This window comes from Rhinopithecus roxellana, chromosome 7 (assembly GCF_007565055.1).
Source record: "Rhinopithecus roxellana isolate Shanxi Qingling chromosome 7, ASM756505v1, whole genome shotgun sequence".
Lineage (NCBI taxonomy): Eukaryota > Metazoa > Chordata > Mammalia > Primates > Cercopithecidae > Rhinopithecus > Rhinopithecus roxellana.
The window spans coordinates 112413630-112438562 of record NC_044555.1 but is presented as its reverse complement, the minus strand read 5'-3'; the positions used below and the strand labels follow the sequence as shown (position 1 = coordinate 112438562).

General features: G+C 36.8%; 1 pseudogene; it reads right to left on the bottom strand.

The window, feature by feature from the left end:
• Positions 1-12795: 12795 nt before the first annotated feature.
• On the bottom strand, positions 12796-13160 carry LOC115898655 (annotated as a pseudogene).
• Positions 13161-24933: the final 11773 nt, after the last annotated feature.

The following is a 24933-nucleotide window of genomic DNA, read 5'->3' as shown; positions in this document are numbered from 1 at the left end:
ATCAACTAGAAAATCTAGAAGAAATGGATAATTTCCTGGACACTTACACTCTTCCAAGACTAAACCAGGAAGAAGTTGAATCCCTGAATAGACCAGTAGCAGGCTCTGAAATTGACGCAATAATTAATAGCCTAGCAACCAAAAAAAGTCCAGGAGCAGATGGATTCACAGCTGAATTCTACCAGAGGTACAAGGAGGAGCTGGTACCATTCCTTCTGAAACTATTCCAATCAATAGAAAAAGAGGGAATCCTCCCTAACTCATTTTATGAGGCCAACATCATCCTGATACCAAAGCCTGGCAGAGACACAACAAAAAAAGAGAATTTTAGACCAATATCCCTGATGAACATCGATGCAAAAATCCTCAATAAAATACTGGCAAACCGGATTCAGTAGCACATCAAAAAGCTTATCCACCATGATCAAGTGGGCTTCATCCCTGGGATGCAAGGCTGGTTCATCATTCGCAAATCAATAAATGTAATCCAGCATATAAACAGAACCAAAGACAAGAACCACATGATTATCTCAATAGATACAGAAAAGGCTTTTGACAAAATTCAACAGCCCTTCATGCTAAAAACGTTCAATAAATTCGGTACTGATGGAACGTACCTCAAAATAATAAGAGCTATTTATGACAAACCCACAGCCAATATCGTACTGAATGGGCAAAAACTGGAAAAATTCCCTTTGAAAACTGGCACAAGAGAGGGATGCCCTCTCTCACCACTCCTATTCAACATAGTGTTGGAAGTTCTGGCTAGGGCAATCAGGCAAGAGAAAGAAATCAAGGGTATCCAGTTAGGAAAAGAAGAAGTCAAATTGTCCCTGTTTGCAGATGACATGATTGTATATTTAGAAAACCCCATTGTCTCAGCACAAAATCTCCTTAAGCTGATAAGCAACTTCAGCAAAGTCTCAGGATACAAAATTAATGTGCCAAAATCACAAGCATTCTTATACGCCAGTAACAGACAAACAGAAAGCCAAATAATGAATGAACTTCCATTCACAATTGCTTCAAAGAGAATAAAATACCTAGGAATCCCACTTACAAGAGTTGTAAAGGACCTTTCAAGGAGAACTACAAACCACTGCTCAGTGAAATCAAAGAGGACACAAACAAATGGAAGAACATACCATGCTCATGGATAGGAAGAATCAATATCGTGAAAATGGTCATACTACCCAAGGTTATTTATAGATTCAATGCCATCCCCATCAAGCTACCAATGAGTTTCTTCACAGAATTGGAAAAAACTGCTTTAAAATTCATGGAACCAAAAAAGAGCCCGCATTGCCAAGACAATCCTAAGCCAAAAGAACAAAGCTGGAGGCATCACGCTACCTGACTTCAAACTATACTACAAGGCTACAGTAACCAAAACAGCATGGTACTGGTACCAAAACAGAGATCTAGACCAATGGAACAGAACAGAGCCCTCAGAAATAATACCACACATCTACAGCCATCTGATCTTTGACAAACCTGAGAGAAACAAGAAATGGGGAAAGGATTCCCTATTTAATAAATGGTGCTGGGAAAATTGGCTAGCTGTAAGTAGAAAGCTGAAACTGGATCCTTTCCTTACTCCTTATATGAAAATTAATTCAAGATGGATTAGAGACTTAAATGTTAGACCTAATACCATAAAAACCCTAGAAGAAAACCTAGGTAGTACTATTCAGGACATAGGCATGGGCAAGGACTTCATGTCTAAAACACCAAAAGCAACAGCAGCAAAAGGCAAAATTGACAAATGGGATCTAATTAAACTAAAGAGCTTCTGCACAGCAAAAGAAACTACCATCAGAGTGAACAGGCAACCTACAGAATGGGAGAAAATTTTTGCAATCTACTCATCTGACAAAGGGCTAATATCCAGAACCTACAAAGAACTCAATCAAATTTACAAGAAAAAAACAGCCCCATCAAAAAGTGGGCAAAGGATATGAACAGACATTTCTCAAAAGAAGACATTCATACAGCCAACAGACACATGAAAAAATGCTCATCATCACTGGCCATCAGAGAAATGCAAATCAAAACCACAATGAGATACCATCTCACACCAGTTAGAATGGCAATCATTAAAAAGTCAGGAAACAACAGGTGCTGGAGAGGATGTGGAGAAATAGGAACACTTTTACACTGTTGGTGGGATTGTAAACTAGTTCAACCATTATGGAAAACAGTATGGCGATTCCTCAAGGATCTAGAACTAGATGTACCATATGACCCAGCCATCCCACTACTGGGTATATACCCAAAGGATTATAAATCAGGCTGCTATAAAGACACATGCACACGTATGTTTATTGCGGCACTATTCACAATAGCAAAGACTTGGAATCAACCCAAATGTCCATCTGTGACAGACTGGATTAAGAAAATGTGGCACATATACCCCATGGAATATTATGCAGCCATAAAAAAGGATGAGTTTGAGTCCTTTGTAGGGACATGGATGCAGCTGGAAACCATCATTCTTAGCAAACTATCACAAGAAGAGAAAACCAAACACCGCATATTCTCACTCATAGGTGGGAACTGAACAATGACATCACTTGGTTTCTGGAAGGGGAATATCACACACCGGGGCCTATCATGGGAAGGGGGGAGGGGGGAGGGGGGAGGGATTGCATTGGGAGTTATACCTGATGTAAATGACAAGTTGATGGGTGCTGACGAGTTGATGGGTGCAGCACACCAACATGGCACAAGTGTACATATGTGACAATCCTGCACGTTATGCACATGTACCCTAGAACTTAAAGTATAATAAAAAAATAAAAATAAAAAAAATAATTCTCAGCAAATGAGTTTTCTTTGCATTTTTGATTTATATGGGAAGGCATAGGCCCTAGGATAAATAAAATAATCTTGACCAAAAAAAGTGGGAGGAATCACTCTACCTAACAAATCTTACTATATAGCTACAATAATCAAGACAATGTGGTATCAGTAGACAGATATACAGATTGGTGAATCAAATAATATCAAATAATACAAAGAATCTGTTCCAGTCTGGGTGACAGAGTGAGACTCCGTCTCAAAAAAAAAAAAAAAAAAAAAAAAAAAAAAAAAAAAAAAAAATCTAGAAGTAGACCTTCACAAATATGCTCAACTATTGTTTGACAAATGTACAAAAGCAATTCAATAGAGGAAAGATTACCTTCTCAGCAAATAGTGCTGGAGAAATTGCATATCCACAGGCCAAAAAAAAAAAAAAAAAGTAAGAATTCTTCTGAACCTCATACTTTATACAAAAATTAACTCAAAAGGATTAGAGGCTTAACTGTAAAACATGAAACCATAAAACTTTCAAAAAAAACTTGAGGCAATCTTTGGAATCTACAACTAGGCAAAGAGTTCTTAGATTTGGCACCAAAAGTGTCATCATAAAAGGAAAAATAGAAAAATGAACCTAAACGAAATTAAAAGCTTTTGTTCTTTGAAATTCCATGTGAAAAGGATGAAAGATAAACAACAGACTTGGAGAAAATATTGGCAAACAATACAGCTGACAAATATTTTTTCGTATAAAAAATATAAAGGTCTCTCAAGACTCAGCAGTAAAAACAAAAACAATCCAATTACAAAATGATCAAGAGACTTGATGAGTGACATTTCACCACAGTGGGTATAGAGATGGGAAATATGTACATGAGATGTTCAACATCATTAGTCATCAGGGAGATGCAAATTGATACAAGGAAATATTACTACACATCTATTGGAATGGCTAAAATACAATACAGTGACCACACCGAATGTGAAGATTCAGAAAAAATTGGATCATTCATAAATTGCTGTAGGAATGTAAAATGGTACAGCCACTCTGGAAACCAGTTTCCCAGTCTTACAAAACTAAGCATACAATTACCAAATGACACAAGTAGCATACTCTTGGGTATTTATCCCAAGGAAATGGAAATGTATGTTCACACAAAAACCTGTAAACAAATGTTCATAGCAGTTTTATTCTTAGTAGCCCCAAACTGGAAAGAGTCCAGATGTCCTTCAACAAATGAATGGTTAAAAAAACAAAAAACAGCCGGGCGCGGTGGCTCAAGCCTGTAATCCCAGCACTTTGGGAGGCTGAGACGGGCGGATCACGAGGTCAGGAGATCGAGACCATCCTGGCTAATACGGTGAAACCCTGTCTCTACTTAAAAATACAAAAAAACTAGCCGGGCGACAAGGCGGGCGCCTGTAGTCCCAGCTACTCGGGAGGCTGAGGCAGGAGAATGGCGTAAACCCGGGAGGCGGAGCTTGCAGTGAGCTGAGACCTGGCCACTGCACTCCAGCCTGGGTGGCAGAGCAAGACTCCGTCTCAAAAAAACAAAAACAAAAAACAAAAAACAACACTGTGGTACATTCATATCATGAAATGCTACTACTCAGAAATAAAAAGAAACAAACTATTGATAGACCAAGAACTTGGACAAATCCCCAGGAAATTTTACTGATTGGAAAAAAAAATATCAACAGGTTAAACAATATATGATTCAATTTATATACCATTTTTGAAATGACAGAATTTCAGAAATGGAGGACAGATTAGTGGTTGCCAGGGGTCAGGGTTGGGGGAGAGAACACCAAGAGGTAGATATATGTGGTTATAAAAGGGCAACAGGAAAGATATTTGTGTTGTTGGAACTGTTCAGTGTTTTGAGTTTGTGGTGGATACATAAACCTGCACGAGAGAAAAAAAAACATATAGAACTAAGTGCACACTAATGAGTACCAGTAAAAGTGGGGAAACCTGAATAATGTTGGTGGATTGTATCAACGTTAGTATCCTGGTTCTGATATTATACTATAGTTTTCCATAATGTTACCAATCAGGTAAAGTGGGAAAAGTGAACAAGTGAACTTTCTGTATTATTTCTGAACTGCACGTGAATCTTTAGTTATCTCAATGAAAATTTCAATTAAACACGTTACTACAGAAGTCTAGAGAACAGATGAGGAAATTTGACTTTGGTAAAACAAGATGCAGGATAATTTGTACAGTATGTTCTCATTTATTATTTGAACAGATGCATATCTACATAATTGTATATTGGCATGGGAAATTGCTAGAAGGAAACGTAAGAAATTGTTGAAGTAGTGACCTTTGGATAGTCGCAAGTGGGAGGAGACTCACTTTAAAAAATATGCCGTTTTGTGGCACTTGATTTTCTTAAACCATGTGCATGTACTACTTGTGTTAATTTATATTGAAAACACATAGAAATAGAATATCTTAGGTAAAATATAAACTTTAATGCTTTGCAATATCAATTTTTATCTTCAATGCTATCATAATTACTACATGAAGTAAAGGACTCTATAAGAAATATTTTACAGGGTGCAAACAGGTTTGCTGGTGTCTTTGTGAAACTGCCTTTGCAAACATTGTAGCAGTGAGAAAATCATGACAATGAAAGAGACTTGATCTAACCAACCCCCATCTTACCTTTAACCTCCAACCTGCACTTAGTGATGCCCCAGCTTGAGCCAAGCTAACTTTGGGAGAAATTTACTTTATACTTTAAATCATATTAGCCATTCTCTAAAACTAAACTGCCTTTGTAAAACTAATGAAAGACCACCAAGTTAGGAGAATGAGAGGAGCCTGAATTGTTAATAGGCAGACATAAATGATAAACAGCCATTATCCTGGAAGTCAGAAGATTTGTGACTTCCTCAGTTACTCATGTGGATAACATCACTATTCTGGAGCCTAAGATTGGCCTTTTGTGATGTTTTTTCAGGCTTTTGCATTTCTGATGATAGGATGGCTTCACCTGGACCTGCCAACTAGTCCTGTGGCCCCCACCCAGAAGTGAACTGAGAGAAGGAGGACCATTTTCCACACGCTATGATTGCATCCCCAATCAATCAGCAGCATCTGTTCACTAGCCACTGCTCTCCCTGCCAAACTATCTTTGAAAAACCCTAGCCTCTAAATTTTCAAGAAGGCCGATTTGAGTAATAATATAACTGTGGTATTCTGTTTAGCCAACTCTATGTGTGTAAACTCTTTATTGCAGTTTTCCTGTCTTGATAAATCAGGTCTATCAGGGCAATGGGCAAGAAGGACCCCATTGGGTAGTTACAATTGGAGGAATAAATTTTCATCAAAAAATAATTCCCATTGCTCTGACACTACAAACCCCCAGACTCCAGGCAATAGTCAATGGTAGTTTTTCGAAAATATGGTTCCTAGGGCCCTGTATTTTGATGCCAAACATTATGAAAGAAACAAATTCTTTGCACTTGTGTTTTGTCATTTATACTGTCTCATTGATTGCATTGTAAATATGTGCATGGAAACAGGCATATATAATTTTACTGTTAGAATCCTCCTAATGCTTGGTTGTAAATATCAATAATATTGACAGCAGTAGGTGGCGAATATTTTCTACAGCCTACCAGCAGAAAAGAGAGGAACGGATGGCAGATAATAGAAATCAGCTGGGCCTAATTCAGAGCGCATCAGAATTCCTGAAAAGACTTGATACATTTTGACTAAATGAGAAACAGCTAGGGAACAGGTCTTCGGTACAATTAATTAATACATAGATTCTCTGAGACCTTTTGGGCTGAATGTAAGCCTTCGCCACATACAGAGGAAAGACTGCACAAATAAAAGAGTCTGCAAACACCAAAGGTAGTAGGTCATGTAGATTACCCAGGGCCAATGTGATTTTGAAAATGTTCGTTTTTTTTTTTACACTGATGAGAGATGTCTGATAAATCAATCACCACCACAGCAACATTTTTATCATAAAACCTATGTATAGAGTTTGAGGTTTCAGTGAGCCATAATCACACCACCGCATTCCAGCCTGGGCAACAAGAGTGAGATCTTGACTCCATTTAAAACAATTATCTGTGTATCCCTTCATTTTTATTTTTACATCCTGTTTCACATCCTAGGAGGGAGTTGACAAGCAGTTGTCTTGCTCTAACAGCTTTTGAAACAACTGTACAGCAAGAAAATGACCCAATTATAAAAAATAGGCAGAAGACCTGAATAGAAATTATTCAAAAGAAGGCATACAAATGGCCAACAGGTATATTAAAAAATGTTCATCATCACTGATCATCAGGAAAATGCAAAGTAAAACCACAATGAGCTATCACCTCGCATCTGTTAAAAATGGCTATTATCAAAAAGATAGAAGACGTGTTGTTGAGGATGTGGAGAAAAGAGAACCCTGGTGCACTCTTGGGAATAAATTATGGAAATTACAGCCATTATGAAAAACAGTATGAAGGTTCCTCAAAAATTGAAAAATAGAACTATTATATCATCCAGCAATACCACTTCTGGGTATATATCCATAGGAAATGAAATCAGCATGTGAAATTGACATCTGCACTCCCATGTTCATTGCAGCACTATTTACAATAGCCAAGACATGGAATCACCCTAAGCGTCCATCAACAGATAAACGAATAAAGAAAATGTGTTATATATGCACAATGGAATACTATTCAGCCTTAAAAAAGCAGGCATTTGTGACAAGAAATTATGTTAAATGAGATACATAAAGGAATAAAAAGAAAAATATTGCATGACCACACTTATATGTGGAATCTTATAAAGGTTAAATTTATAGAAGCAGAGAATAGAATAATTGTTGGCAGGGGTTGGGAGACAAGGATAGGGAGACAGATGTTAGTCAAAGGGTACTAAGTTTCAGTAGATAGGAGGAATTAGTTCTGGAGATCTATGGTATACCCTGGTAAATATAGCCATTAATAATGTATACTTGAAAATTGCTAAGACAGATCTTAAATGTTATCAACCCAAAGAAAATTACAAGAATGTGAGGTGATGGATATGTTAATTAGCTTGATTTGAGCATTTCACAAAGAATGTGTATCTCAAAATATGCTGTTGTACACCATAAATATTTAATTATTTTATTTGTCAATTATACCTTAATAAAGCTGGGGAAAACAAACAAACACATACCCTGGGCCTGTGACTCCCTCTTCCACAGACATCAAGGGCTGAACAGCATTAGTTTTCAGTACCCCTCCACCACCTTGGTTTTGTTAAGTGGTCACAGTTATGTTTAATCTTGAATGGCTACCATACTCCGCCTAGTAACACTTGAGACTTATTCCAGAGACCTTTGCAAACGTAGATAAAAACTCCTGATCTTGGTTTAATTCAACCTCACAACATGTAGTTCTAGAAGAGGATTTCTTCTAGAATTGGTTTTTAATTGAAGCTAGTCTCCAGGTAGGCCCCAAGCGTTAAGGTAAGATGCCAACCCCCTACATCCACTCTGATGTCTGACTTGCAGAAGAACTCCTAATGGAGCTGGGTGACTGACTGGTGAGTGACTTGAGAGAACAGACGTGTTTTGACTGAGCAAGTCCTGATAACCATGTGTTTGATGTTGTTTTTCACAATATACTCCTCTCCTCTCCAGGGTATTGCCAATCTATCAGGATAGCTTCACTTAGAAGACTTGCAGGCATCTCAGACTCACCATATTCCAAAATGAATTTAGGATTTTCCTTCCAAAACTTAAGATTCCCCCTCATCCCCTGTAATTTCAACTCCAAATTCCTGCTCTCCCCATTCCTGTACAATGAAAAAACCTTGTGGATAATCCCTCCAAAATGTCCTTTAATACCCTTTTTTCTATTCCAATTGCCAATGCCTTAAGTCATTTCCTTATCATCACTGACACAAATTGGTGCAAAAGATTCTTTTGTTCCCACTCTCACTCTTTCTAGAAATAATGATAATAATAGTTACAATAGAGTTCTTCCTGTATGCCGGGTATTTTCTAAGAGCTTTATATTCATTACCTTGCTTAATTTTTATAACCATTCCATAAGTGCCATTATTGTTGATGTATTACTGATGAGGAAACTGAGGCAGAGAGAAGTGAAGAAACTTGTCCAGGTTTACACGCATACAGTGAGTACCCAAGTTAATCTGTACTGCAGTGATTCTCATGCTTTATGGAACGCAAGAGTCATGGGGGAGAAGGTATGTTAAAATACAGGTTCCTAGACTCTACCCTTTGACACTCACTGATGCAATAGGTCAGGAGTTTGGTGATCTGCATTATCCAAACACCACTGATTCTGATGGAGGTGTACCAAGGAATACACTATGAGAAACACTGGTCTACAATTTTCAGAGTAAAATTACTAAAACCACAAATCTCATATTTTTATTACCTGCTTAAGAACCTGCTGATATCCCTATTGCTTTTAGGATAAAGTCTAAATTCTTTGGTACGGCATACAAAACCCTCCACAAAGCAGCTTCTGACAATCTCTACAACCTTATTTTCAACCTCTCCTCCCCATACCAGACTTCTTATAATTCCTTAGCTATTCTTTAATATATTCATTTACCTAACCACCAATGACAGAGTTTTTACTCATACTTGGCACTATACTAGATGTGGAGATACAGCCAAAAAGATAGGGCACCTGCCCTTGAGAAACTTAGTCCAGGAGAGAGTAATTTTAAAGGGTCATATACAAAATACAATAAAAACAGAGGATAAGGAACACTTAAGTCCACCTGGGAGTCAACAAAGGTGTCATTGTGGAAGTAGCATTTAAGCTGACACTTAAAGGATGAAGAGAAGTTTACCAGGTAGACAAATAGAGGAAAGAGTTGTCTAAGTAGAGAGATACAGCATGTATAGAAGTATAGAAATACATACTCCAGAATCTATACATAGTTCTGTAATTCTAGAATGAAATTGTAAAAGAGTGAGAGAGTAGTTCTCACAGTGGAAGCTAGAGACATATCTACTAAGGGATACAGAAATCTAAGATGGCCCCCAAATTCCCAGTGTTAACTACACTGATTTTGCTATGAATATAATAGGCTATAACTCCAGTGTTTAGGTTACTAATCAACCGACTTTGAGTTCATAAAAAGGGAGATGATACTATGAGCTCTTAAATGGGTATTAAGAAGTCAGAGATGTACTCCTCCTGGCTAGCAAGATAGCAAATAGCAAATAGCAAATAACCATGTTGTGAACTGCCTATGGGAAGCACGTGGCAAGGAACTAGCTGTGGTCTCTAGATGCTGAGGATGGTCTCCAGCAAACAGCAATAAAATGGGACCCTCAATCTTACAAATGCAAGAAAATGAATACTTCCAACAACTTGAATGAGTGTGGAAGAGGACCCCAAGCCTTCTATGAGAATTGTAGCCCTGGGCCACACCGTAATTTCAGCCTGTCGAGACCCAGAGAAGAGGACTCAGTTAACCTGAACCTGAGCTGTCCCACGAAAACGCTGAGATTATAAATTTGTGTTGTTTTAAAGTGTTACGTCTGTGGCAATTTGCTATATGACAACAGAAAACTAGCACATATACCATGCAAAAGAATTTAGATTTTGCCCATAGGTGATTGGGAAATAGTGAAGGATACTGAGCAGGATAATGACATTATATACATGTTAGAAATCTGAGCAGTATAGAGAATGAATGGTAGAAACTGAAGAGGAAAGTCCAGGTATTGCTCCTTTTCTTGCTCTACTTTGGGGAGCATGTTCCACAGTGGTTGTGCCCCCTCTGTTGTTCCTGATAGCCCCTGCCCATATGATCTCAGCTCCTACCAGTAATCTCCACCATAGTTTCAGCTACCACTGGGCAGCTGCAATTTCAGGGATCTGATAACACTAACTACATTTGTTGTCTTTAGTTCCTGGTAGGCAGGTAGTAGCTAATCTCTGGGTTACCTTATGGCTGCTGTTTGGGTTTCCCAGCAATTTAATCACATATTAAGCCAATTACCTTCTTTAAATTCCCTATGTCTGCAATTTCTGGAGTAGTATCTGTTTCTCAACTAGAGTCTCACTGATACGGGTGGCAAATTGACAACTATGGGTGATTGATCACATGTAAGGGAGAATATGAAGGATCTCAGATGACTTCTGAATTTGAGAAACCAATTGGATGATGATGTTGTTCGCCCCAAGAGGTAAACATAGAAAGGGGAAGAAATGTGATGGGAGGAGGCCTGAATTGTTTTCAGCATGTTTAATTTGATGTGTCTGTGGGACATCCAAAATAAAGATGTCCAGTAGGAATTTGGATAGATGAGCCTGCAAGCTCCATGAAAACAGAAACTGATATTGTCTTATTCTAAGCTACTTGTTACTTTTATGTTCTCATCTCATACTGGTACTGCCCTTTTCACTCCATTATAGTCACATTGGCCTCCTTAATGGTCTTCAAACACAACAGGCATAGTCTCATTTCAAGACTCTTGCCCTTGTTTATTCCTCTGCCTCTAGCACTCATTCCCTAGCTATCTGCCTGAATCACTCCCTCAACTCCTTTAGGCCTATGCTTATATGTTCATCTTCTCTATGAGCCTACTATCCTCTGACCACTTTATTTTAGATTGGACCCTCCAAAGCACAACTTTATCTCCCCAATTACTGCTTAAGTTTTCTCTATAGAACTTATCACCATCTGGCACATTGCATATTTGATTGTTTACTGTACATTTTCCCCACTAGAATGTGAGCTCTATAGGGAAGAATTGTTTTGTTTACTGCTGGATCCTCAGTGCCTAAAATAATGTTGTATGAATTAGTTTGAATGAATGAATGAGATGTGTATCCCCAAAGGTGGTATGGGTGGTATGGGCCAATTTCTAAATTGATTTCGAAATCATCAATCGAAAGACATAAGAGTGGATAAGATTACCTGCAAAATATTGGTAGATTGAGAAGAAGGGAGTGCTGAAGATAGAAACCTGGGAAACATTAATATTTAGGATCCTTTGAAAGATGAGAAACCAGAAAAAGAGCTGAGAAAGAGCCAGAAAGGGAGAGAAAGGAAACACACAAATAGACAGTGGTATATCAGAAACCAAGTCTAGAAAGGAGAAGTTGGTCAAAAGTGACAAATGATGCGACTGGGTCAAGTATGAGTGACTGAAAATTATCTCTTGAACTTAGAAACTAGAAGGACATTGATGGCTTTGGTGAGAGCAGTTAACTCTTAAGTGGCGAGTCAGAAGGCAGATTGCTGTGAATTCAGTAGTGGAAGATAAAGGATTCTGTATGTGGATAATTCTTTCAGGAAGATTAGTTGTGAAGGAAAAAAACGTAATGGTATTTGGGGGTTATGGAAGGAGTTTCTAAAATTAGGAATGATTTGGGCGTTTTGATATTTATGAGTAGGAAGAGTCAACATGGAAAGTGAGGCAGAAGATATAAAAGAGGGGAAAAGGGAGGAATCATCAATGGGGAAGGCAACAGGGTTTAAGAGACATATTTGCACAGAGGAGCATAAAGTTCAGAGTTATTCCTGATGATCTTTATTTTGTCACTGACCTAGGAACATGACCAAGTATTGAAGTATGCTCAGATGGGATTTGAGTTTCTGAGGTAAATTCCATTTTGTTTTATATTGTGGTCATTTGGTGTCAATCGAATAGGAAAATTTTAAAAAGAAATTATCTTAGATTTTCTGTCTTGACTTTTTGTTATGATTTCTGTGAGAGTTCCTTGATTTACTATTCCTATCCAATTCCACTTAGGATTTTTCTTTGTGGATATTTTGCCTCTGCTTGGGAGAAGAGAGGTAAAAATAGGTCACATGGGCCATGAAGTCCTCTGATGGACCGTTTCAACTGTCCTTATGTTTGGCAACATAAATATTCTTCTAGAAAATGAAATATTTTCTCTGAACAGCATCTCTGTATCCAGAAATGTTTATATTATGTATTTACCTAAAGATACAGCTTCCACAGCAGCAAAAATAAAAACATGACGAAGGCCTCAATTCTTTTTATTCTTACTTAGGATTTCAAAGTTGCTCATTTCTCTTTTTATTAGGCTATCACTCATTCCTTCCCGAATAAGCAGAAGCAAACAGTAGATGGAGCCTGGTTTTTACTCGGATTCAGCTTCCTCATTGTTCCAGTATGGCTTTTACCACATCTTGGTGTCTCAGTTATGAATGCTTGTCTCAGTCTGGCCTGGAAATCCACCACAGGCACTTGCTGCTGCTGAGAATGCCTCAGGTACAGTTGACACTCTTGGTTGCTCAGTGCAGCTGTTCTGTATTTGACTTGAACTTCCACCTCTGGCATGTGCTGGTCTGTAGTCCATCTCAGGTGTAAGTGATCCCTTGCTTGCTCCATTGCCTCACTGACTGGTCCTTAGGCCAAAACATCAGGCATCTCTGACAGCCACTCCACTCTTCATCCAACCTTTTAAGTTCTTCTTGGCGATAGGTTTGGTCTGCTACAAGTCAACCAAAAATGGTCTGAAGCAGTTATCCTACTGTATGGTTTTATGAGATACCCTTTACTAAATTAATATGCTTTTTTCTACTATTGAAATGAGAAGAGGATTTTTATAATCATAAATGAATACTAAATGTTACCAATTGAAATACTTCTTGAGATAATATTTTCCTTTTAATCTGATAATATGAAGAACTATAATGATAGAATTTACAGTGTGTTACCATGTTGGTATGTCTAGAATGAAACTTACTTGGTCATGATATGTTATTTTTTGACATAGTGGTGGATTGATTTCCTAACATTTTATTTAGAACTTTTGCATCTGTTTTCATTTGTGAAATTTGCTTCACTTTTCTTTCCTGTGATATATTTTTCTGGTAAAATAAATGGTTAGTTTTACAACTTCTTTATACTTTCAAACAGTTCAAGTTAGGCACTACTTATGCCTTGGAGGTTATTAGAACTCACATATAAAGCCATTTGGGCCTTGTACCTATACCTATTAAGGATATAGGTCTTTGACTAAATTTTAATTTATTTTGTTGCTTATTGTCTATTGGGATGTTCTATTTTTGACAATTTATGTAGCTTTAATTGCACTTAATATAGGTTTTAATGTTTTGATTGAAATTGTACATAGCTTTATGCTTTACACTTATACTTAAAACATCTCTTTTGTACCTGTGGTTATATTCTCTTTTTCATTTAAATGCTGTGATTTCTCTATTTTTTTCTTAGTCAAAATTGCCAAACGTCTGTTCATTTTCCTTTAGTCTTTTAAAAAATCTTGTTTTTTTTATTTTTAAATTTACCTTTACCAGCAAGTCCTGTTCCTTCTACCAATAAAATATATTCTATATCTAATCACTTTGCATCATCCTCAAAACTAAAAGTTTTAGTCAAAAATATCATAATATCTGGTCTAGGTTATTGCTATCATCTCTGAATTGGTCTTGCTGTTTTTCTCACCCACACTCAATTCGTTTTCTATATTGCATTTGATTGATCATATTAAAATACAAATTATACTTTCAGTAGTTTCCCATTGCAATGGGAAAAAAATTCAAGCACCTTCCCTTGGTTTTTATTAAGACTGCATGAGCTCATCCCCACTTACTTGTCTGATGCCATCTCTGGCTATTCTTCGCTTGGTTCCTGCCTCTCCAACTACACTGGCTCTTGTTCACTTTTTTAAAAAGGGCTTTCTTGTTCGTACTTTAAAGTCTTTTCAATTGCCATGTCCTCTCACAGAATGTCATTCTTTTCATTCTTTATTTGGCTGGCTCCCTCTCATCCGTCAGGACTCAGCAATGTGACTAAGTGACTATTTTAAATTATTTATATTTAATTAATTTAAATTAATCACATATTTTAATTGCTATAGCTTAATATGATTTTATATTAATTAAATATAATTACATTATATAATTTAGTGTTGTATTATATTAATTTAATAGTATAATATATTATAGCAATTAAACATATTTAAATTTGTTTATTTATTTTTACTTAATTAAATATAAATAAAATGTAAAATTCAGTTACACAGTTGCATTTCAAGTGCTCAGTAGGCTCAAGTGTAAATGGTGGTTACCAAATTAGACGGTGCAGATTATAGTGCAGATTTGCCATCACTACAGAAAGTTCTATTGAACAGTGCTGCTCTAGAGCATTGAAAGCACTTATTTAAGGCTTCATTAAAATATATTGAATGACTTTTGAGTTCCACAGGGATTGTTTTGTTACATTTCAAGGTTTCCTTGTTACATCTTTAATTCCTCTCTTATACTTTATTTGGCTTTATTTATGTTGATTCTTTTCATTGTTTCCTGAATTATAAATGAAATTTATTTGTTGTTGGCCTTTATTTTTTCTAGTTAATGCACTCTATGGTGTAAATTCTATACTGAATAAATGTTGGCCAGAGGTAGATATGTGGTTTTTAATTCTTTGTTTGCTTTAAAGCTATCTGTAATTTCCATCATAAAGTTGTCTTTAACTCAGAAATAATCTAGGAGAAGCACTTCCAGAATGGTGCAGTAAAAACCTCCAAAATTCTACTTCTTTATAAAGTATATAAAAACTCTAGCTAAAATTGTCCAAATTAAATTTTCAGAATTATAGAAACTAACCAAAAAAGACTTGCAATAATTTGAGGAGTGTTTATTTTGAAAACATGTTTAAATCATGGTAAGAACCATAAGCTTTGTGATATTTTAACTAGCCTATTCCCATCCCCCTTCCAGCTCTTCATAACAATAATCTTCCTTATCTGTGAGGGATATATTCTAAGGCCCCCAGTGGATGCCTGAAACCCCAGATAGTGTTAAACCCTATATACATTTTTTCCTATGCACACATACCTATGATAGAGTATAATTTATGAATTATGCACACCAAGAGATTAACAACAATAATAATTAAATAGAACACTTATAACAGTATACTGTAATAGAAGTTATATAAATGTGGTCTCTCTCAAACTATCTTAGTGTACTGTACTCACCTTTCTTCTTGTGATGATATGAGATGATACAATGCCTATGTGATGAGAATCATGTGAGGTGAATGATGTAGGCATTGTGACATATCACTAGGCTAATACAGACCTTCTGACAATATATCAGAAGGAGGATCTTCTACCTTGGGTGATCCTAGATCATCAAGCCATGATAATGTCCATGGTTGGATGCCAGGAATAGATGATGGTTTGGCTGTGTCCCCAGTCAAATTTCATCTTGAATTGTAGCTCTCATAATTTCTGTGTATTATGGGAGGGACCTAGCAGAGTTAATTGAATCATGGGGGCTGTTTCCCCCATATTGTTCCCATGGGTAGTGAATAAGTCTCACAAGATCTGATGGTTTTATAAGGGGAAAATCTTTCGCTTGGTTCTCATTTTCTCCCTTGTCTGCCGCCATGTAAAACATGCCCCTCACCTTCCACCACGATGGTGAGGCTACCCCAGCCACGTGGAACTGTGGGTCCATTAAACCTCTTTTTCTTTGTAAACTACCCAGTCTTGGGTATGTCTTTAACAGCAGCATGAAAACGGACTAATACAGGGATCCTCGATAGTTGAAGGTTTTTTTGGGTGTGTGTGGAAACATTTTGGAAGAACATTGTAATGGGAAGTTGTCTCTATTTAACTCATCAAAGTGTTGTTGTAGAAGTTATAATTTTTCTGTTGACATGTGGGTGATTTAAATGTTTTGTTCTAACAGAGGATTGCATTCATAATTTTATTTATTAATGTCTATGCAATTTGAAACACTTTAACAAATTTCAGCAATCCAGTTCTGCTTCAGTTTCTTCATCTTCCTTTTCCTCTGTAGATGACTCAAGTTTTTCTAGTTCCTATTTGTTAACACTTCTCATTGGCCTTCAATATATTCTTCCGTTTCTTCATCAAGCAGGTCAACAAATACTTCTTCACCAACTTGTCTTGCTGCATGAATGATTTTTCTAACTTCTCCACTGATCCTTGGGAAGACTAAAATCATTCATGACTTCACAAGTTTTCCCAGCAGGCATTATAGTTTCTGGTTTTAATTCATCAGTTGCAGCTTTGCTGAATGTTATTGCACCAACAATAGTGAATGATTTCCAGCACTGTTTTATGTCCAGACTAAGGTCTGCATCAAATTCTTGTTGAACGTTATCAAATACCAGACATGCATATGTGGCCTTAACAAATCAAATGATGCCTTGGTCAAGGAGCTGAAGCAATGAGGTTGTATTGTGAGGTAAAAATACAACCTGGACATTTTTATTTTCATAGCAAACAGATTCAAGATGGCCATGTGCATTGTCTATTATTAATACAACTTTAAATTCCAACCATTCTTCCAAATATTTTCTCACTTCCAGGAAAAAGCATTGGTAGAACTATTCCATAAACAAGATGACTGTCACCTATATTTTCTGATTATGTTGCCAGAACATAGGCAGACAATTTTCATTTTTGTTTTTGAAAGTACATGGGTTCATTGCTCTGCACACTCCTCCTGGCTTTATCATATGCCCTGCATCATTGCCACTAGTATCAGAGTTAATCTGTCCTTCTTTATACCCTGGTGCCTTCTTTGCATGTTCATGAATTTTTAAGCTCTATTGGAGATCTCCCAGAAAAGTCCAGTTTTATCACAATTGAAGTCTTGCTTTTCATGGTATCCTTTCTCCTTAATCAACTTCTTCAACTCTTCTGGAAATGTGGCAGTACCTTCTTCATTAGCAGATGTAGATTCTGCAGTAATTTTTACATTTTTAGTCCAAACCTATTCCTGAATCTGTGTAATCATCCCTTACTTGCAGCAAATGACTTCATGTCACTCATTTCAGGGGATCCCGTGCTTAAGTTTTCATATAGGCTTAATGCTTTCTGGTGCAATATGTTGCCATCAATTGCAACATGTTTCTATTCATGTCTTCTACCCACAAATTCAATGCCTTTTTCATCTTAGCTAAGTACTTATATACTTTGGTTATAGTATCTACAGCTTGAGGTACAATAGCAAAACTAGCATACATTTATTTTTTCTTCACAATTTTATGGGTAGAAGATGCATTCTTACTGTACCTCTTAGCAACCTCAGCATATATATATTTTTTCTTTCCTTTTAAAGTCAAAAGTTTTTTTACCATTTAACTTAAAGGAAGCACTTTATGGCTTCTCTTTGACATATCTGAGTTGCTAGTATCACTCCTCTTGCACTTTGGGGTCATTATGAAGTAAAATAAGGACTACTTGAACATAAGCACTATGATATTATGGCAGTTGAACCAAGAACCAACATAGTTACTAAGTGACTAATGGGCAGATAGCAGATGGCTCAAGGCGTTTATTGAAAACTCTATCCAATTATTAGCTGACAACTAAGCTAACCAATCAGAGACTTCAGTGGCCACACATGACAGAGCACAGAATTTGCAGTCTTAGTCCGTGAAAGTAACTAAACAAACAGTAGAACCAGCAGCAATAACAAAAACAAGCAACAACAGCAAACCCCAAGAAGAAGGAAATAATTTTAATTCCAGAGTTGCTACATTATACTATTTCAAGTGTCTAATTTAAGAAACTACCTCTAATAGATTTTTGAATCTCTGTTTGTTTGTTGTTTGTAGTTTTCATTTTGTTTTGTTTTACAGTCACCATTTTCTGGTTGATGCCTAAGTTTATTGCATTATCAATAGATTTTGCCTCAATGACATTTACTTTTATAATTTCCTGAGATGTGTGTGTGAAAGCATGTGTGTGTGTGTGTGTGTGTGTGTGTGTGTGTATGTGTGTATGAAATAGAGCATAGTTAATTTTTAAGACTGTTTCATACGTAGATTTTCTTTGAATAAAAGTTTCTCTAAATCAGTATTAGATCATTTCTGTTAAATGTTCTTCAAATACTCTGTATCCTTTTTTCTTTTCTTTTTTTTTTTTTTTTTTTTTTTTTTTTGACCTGTCTTGTTCATTTTGTTTTAGGTTTCTTTTTTTAAAAAAAAATGCATTCAATTTTTAAAAATTTAGTCTGAGAATCTTTCAATAAATTGGAGAACACAACCCTTTAAAATGTATTGTGATTAATGATATGCTTGGAATCATTCCAACCACTTGATTTTCTATTTACTATATATTAAATTGTGTAGTTATTTCTCCTGTCATATTTCATGCTATTTTTTGTCATCTTTTTTTCTTATTACCTCTTTTCTGCTCTATTGCTTTGAAGATTATGCATATAATTTCTAATAGAGTATTGTGACCTTCAAAATTTTGATCTCTGCATTATAGTGGATTTAAAAAATGGTCGTTAATTCTTTGCCACTCCTCCCTTCAAGAAGTAGAGTTTAATTGCCTGTCCCTTGAGTATAGGTTGGACTTAGTGACTTTCTTCTAAAGAATAAAAAAAGTGGAAATGATGATATGTAACTTTGGAGACTGGGTCATGAAAGGTGCTACAAGGTGCAAGGTGGACAAATAGAAGCCTCCAATGATCCCCCATCCAGCAGGAAGATCAAATTTAATAACTATCCACACCAAAAAATCACCTTAATAGAAACCAAAAATAAGGTGAGCAATCATAGTACCTGGATTTAACTTCATATCTTTGAAAGAGGCATTGGAGCAGGTAGGAAAGATAGTCTTATATCACTGATGCCACCCATCCTGCATCCCTTGGCAGCTGCTGTGTGGCACTGATAAACAATCTGTGCACTTGCTGGAGAAAAGCACAGTGATTGTGGGATTTGCCTTGAACTCAGTGCTGCCCTGCCACAGTGGAAAGCAAAGCCAAGCTGAACTCAGCTCCCTCATGAGACTCCGGCTGTCGAAGGAAACACTGAGAACAGCTCTAGCCAGAGGGGAATCACCCATCCCAGCAGTTGGAAGTTGAGTTTTGGCAAGCCTTACCATGGCAGGCTAAAGCACTCTGGGGTCCTAAATAAACTTGAAAGGCAGTCTAGGCCAGAAACACTGCAACTCCTAGGTGAGACCTGGTGCAGTGTTGGATTCAGAGTCAGTGGAACTGGGGCACACACAACCTAGTGAAACATCAATTAGGACAGCTAAGGGAGTGATGGCATCACCCCTCCCCTAACCCCACACTGCCCAGCTGTGACTCCAAAAAAGACCTTTTCCTTCTGCGTTAGGTAAGGAGAGGGAAGAGTGGGAAGGATTTGTCTTGCATGTTGGATACCAGCTCAGCCACAGAAGGCTAGGGTACCAGTGAGAGTCATGAGGCCCCCATTCCAGGCCCTAGCTCCTGGATGACGTTTCTACACAAACCCTGGGACAAAAGAAAACCCACTGCCTTGAAGGGAAGGACCAAATCCTGACAGGATACATCATGTGCTGACTAAAGAGCCCTTGGGCTCTGAATAATCAGCAATGGTAGTCAGGCAGTACTTGCTATGGGCCTTGGGGTAGATTCTGAGATGTGTTGACATCAAACGAGACCCAGCACATTCCCAGATGTGGTGGCTACAGCGAGATACTTCTGCTTGAGAAAAGTCAAGGGAAAAGTAAAGGGGACTTTGTTTTGCACCTTAGGTACCTGCCTGGCTGCAGTGGGGTAGAGCACCAAGCAGGCTTTTGGGGTCCCTGATTCCAGGCCATGGCACGTGGATGGCATTTCTGACTCACTGGACAAGAGAGGAGCCCACTTCCATGAAGGGTGAGTCCCAAGGCTGGCAGCATTCAACACAAGCTGAATTAAGAGGCTTTGGGTCTTAAGTGAACATCAGCAGGAGCCTGACACTACTCCCCATGGGCCTATGGTGGTGGTGGCCATGGGGAGAAGCCTCTCTGCCTGTGGAAATTGGAAGGAAGGGTGGGAAGGGCTGTGCCTCTTGATTTCAGCGCCAGCTTAGCCATAATTAAATGAAACATCAGGTACATCTGTAAGGTTTTTAACTCCAGTCCCTGGCTCCTGAATGTCATTTCTGGACCTGCCTGGGGGCTGGGGAAACTCACCACCCTGAATGGAAGGACAAAAGCCTGGCTGACTTTGCCATCTGCTTATTGTAGAGTACTAGAGTCTTGAACAAACTTAGGAGGTAACAAGGTAGTGGTTACAGTAGGCCTTGGGTGAGACCCAGTGCTGTGTTGGCTTCAGGTATGGTCCAGTGCAGTTTTAGTGCTGGTGACCCAGGGGTGCTGATGTCACCCTACCCCCAGCTCCAGGCATCTCAGCACAGAGGAAGAGACTCCATTTATTTAGGAAAGATAAAGGAAGAGGACAAGAGTTTCTGCCTGCTAATACAGAGAATCCTTCAAAAACTTACCAAAGACCATTAAGGGGATGCCTCCACAACTCTATAAGAATCACAAGTTTACTGGGCTTGAAGTGCTCCTTAATGCATACATGGCTTAGATGGCAATGCTCAAGTCTCTTCAAATACCGGGAAAACCTTCCCAAGAAGGATGGATACAAACAAACCCAGTCTATTAAGACTACAATGAATACATAACTCTGCAATGTCCAGACACCAACAAACATCCACAAGTATCAAGAATATCCAAGAAGACATTACTTCACTAATGAACTAAATAAGCCACCAATGACCAATCCCAGAGAGACAGAGATATGTAACCTTTCAGACAGGGATTTCAAATTAGTTATTTTGAAGAAACTCAAAGAAATTCAAGATAACACAGAGAACGAATTCATAATCCTATCAGACAAATTTAACAAACAGATGGAAATAATTAAAAGGAATCAAGTAGAAATTCTAGAGTTGAAAAATGCAACTGACACACTGAAGAATGCATCAGAGTGCTTTAGTAGCAGAATTGATCAAGCAGAAGAAAGAATTAGTAAGCTCAAGATAGGTTATTTGAAAATACACAGTCAGAGGAGACAAAGGACAAAAAATTTTAAAAATGAAGCATACCTTCAAGATGTCAAAAATAGCCTCCAAGGGGCAAATCTGAGAGTTATTGGCCTTAAAGTGTAGGTGTAGAGAGAGATGGGATGGAAAGTTTATTTAAAGGGATAATAAAAGAGAACTTCCCAAACCTAGAGAAAGTTATCAACATTCAAGTACAAGAGGTTATAGAACACCAAACAGATTTAACCCAAAGAATACCTCAAGGCATTTAATAATCAAAATCTCAAGGGTCAAATATAAAAAAAGTATCTTAAAAGCAGCAAGAGAAAAAAAAGTAAGTAGCATAAAACGGAGCTCCAATACAACTGGCAGCAGACTTTTCTTTTTTCAAAAGAGACAAGGTCCTTTACAGGCTAGGAGAAAGTGGTATGACATATTTAAAGTGCTATGAAAAAACAAACCTTTTACCCTAGAATAGTATATCTGGCAAAAATATCCTTCAAACGTGAAAGAGAAATAGACTCCCAGACAAACAAAAGCTGAGGGACTTTATTAACACCAGACCTGTCCTACAAGAAATGCTAAAAAGAGTACTTTGACCAGAAATAAAAGTGCATTAATGAGCAATAAGAAATCATCTGAAGATACTAAACTTACTGGTAATAGTAAGTACACATAAAAACAGAATATTATAACATCATAATTGTAATGTGTAAACTACTCTCATCTTAATAAGAAAGACTAAAAGATGAAACAATCAAATATAATAACTGAAACACTTCTAGATGTAAACAGTGTGAGATAGAAATAACAAAAAGTTGAAAGATGGAGGAAAGAATTTGAAGTATAGAGTTTATATTGGTTTTCTTTTTGGTTGTTTGCTTGTTTGTTTATGCAATCAGTGTTAAGTTGCAATCAGTTTAAAATAATGGGTTACAGGATAATATTTGCAAGCCTCATGGTAACCTCAGATCAAAAAATCTACAACAGATATACAAAAAATAAAAATAAAAACAAAGAAACTGAATTACAATACCAGGGAAAATTACCTTCGCTAAAAGGAAGACAGGAAGGAAGATAAAACAGAAAGGAAGACCTCAAGAACAACCAGAAAACAAATAACAAAATGGCAGAAGAAATTCCCTGCTTCCTGATTATCAATAATAGCATTGAATGTAAATGGATAAAACTCTCAAATCAAAAGACAGAGTGGCTGAATGGATTAAAAAAAAAGAACCAATGATTTGTCACTCACAAGAAACACACTTCACCTATAGAAGCACACATAGACTGAAAATAAAGGGATGGAAAAACGTGTTCCATGCCAATGGAAAGAAAAAAAAAAAAAGCAGGAGTAGCTATACTTATTTTAGACAAAAGAGATTTCAAGACAGAAACTATAAGAAGAGACAAGGTCACAGCATAATAATAAATGAGTCAGTTCAGTAAGAGGATATGGAAATTATAAACATGTGTTTCCAACACTGGAACACACAGATTTATAAAGCAAATATTATAAGAATTAAAAAGAGATAGACCCAAATACAATAATAGGTGGAGATTTCAACACTCCATTTTCAGCACCGGACAGGTAATCTAGATGGAAAATCAACACAGAAATATCAGACTTAATCTGCATTATACACCGAATGTACCTAACAGATATTTGTAGAACATCTCATCCAAGGGCTGCAGAATGGGTATGTTTTTCCTCAGCACATGGGTTATTCTCAAGGATAGACCATATTTTAAGACACAAAATGAGTCTTAAAAACATTTTGAAAAATTGAACTAATATCAAGCATCTTCTCTTACCACTGTGGAATAAAAGTAGAAATCAATAAGAAGAATTTTGGAAACTATAAAAATACATGGAAATTAAACAATATGGTCCTGAATGATCAGTGAGTAAATGATGAGATTAAGAATTAAATTGAAAAATGTCTTGAAACAAATGATAATGGAAACACAGTGTACCAAAACCTATGGGATACAGTGAAAGCAGTACTAAGAGGGAAGTTTATAGCTATAAGTGCATATGTGAAAAAAGAATAAAAAATTTAAATTAACAATCTATTGATGCATCTTAAATAACTAGACAAACAAGGGTATACTTAACCCAAAATTAGTAGAAGAAAAGAAATAACAAAAATCAGAGCAGAAATACTTGAAATAGAAATAAAACAATACAAAAGATTAATTAAACAAATAGTCTGTATTTTGAAAAGATAAATAAAATTGAAAATCCTTAAGCTGGAATAAGAAAAAAAGAGAGAAGAGTCAAATAGATAAAATCAGACATGAAAAAGGAGGCATTATTACAGATACCACAGAAATTCAAATGATCATTATTGGCTACTATGAGCAACTATATGCCAGTACACTGGAAAATATAGAAGAAGTGGATAAATTCCTAGACAAACACAACTTAACAATATTGAACTGTGAAGAAATCCAAATTCTGATCAGACCAATAATATGTAAGAAGATCAAAGCCACAATAAAAAGTTGCCCAGCAAAGAAAAGCCTGGTACCCAATTGCTTCACTGATGAATTCTACCAAACATTTAAAGAAGAGCTAACACCAATCCTACTCAAGATATTCCAAAAAATAGAGGAGGAGGGAATACTTCTAAACTCATTTTACAAGACCAGTATTATCCCAATACCAAAACCAGATACAGCCACATCAAAAAAGGAAAGCTCCAAATCAATATCCTTTATTAATATTGATGCAAAAATCCTAAACAAAATACTAGGTAACTGAATTCAACAATACATTGCAAAGATCATTCATCTTGACCAAGTGGGATTTATCCCAGGTATGCAATAATGGTTTAACATATACAAATCAATCAATATGATACATAATAGCAACAGAATGAAGGGCAAACACTGTCTGATCATTTCAATTGAGGCTGATAAGGAATTGATAAAATTCAACATCTTTTTGTGATAAAAAGCCCTGAGAAACTGAGTATAGAAGGAACATATGTCAGTATAATAAAAACTATATATGACAGACCCACAGCTAGTGTCATACAGAATGCAGAAAAACTGAAATCCTTTCCTCTAAGATCAGGAGCATAACAAGGATGCCCACTTTCACTGCTGTTATTCAACATAGTACTGGGAGTCCTAGCTAGAGCAATTACACAAGAGAAAGAAATTAGGGACATCCAAATTGGAAAGTTAGAAGTGCTATTATGCTCGTTTTCAGATGATATGTTCTTATGTTAGGAAAAAACTAAAGACTCCACCAAAAAGCTTAGAACTGATCAACAGATTCAGTAAAGTTGTAGAATACAAAATTAACATTAAAAAATCAGTAGCATTTCTATATTCC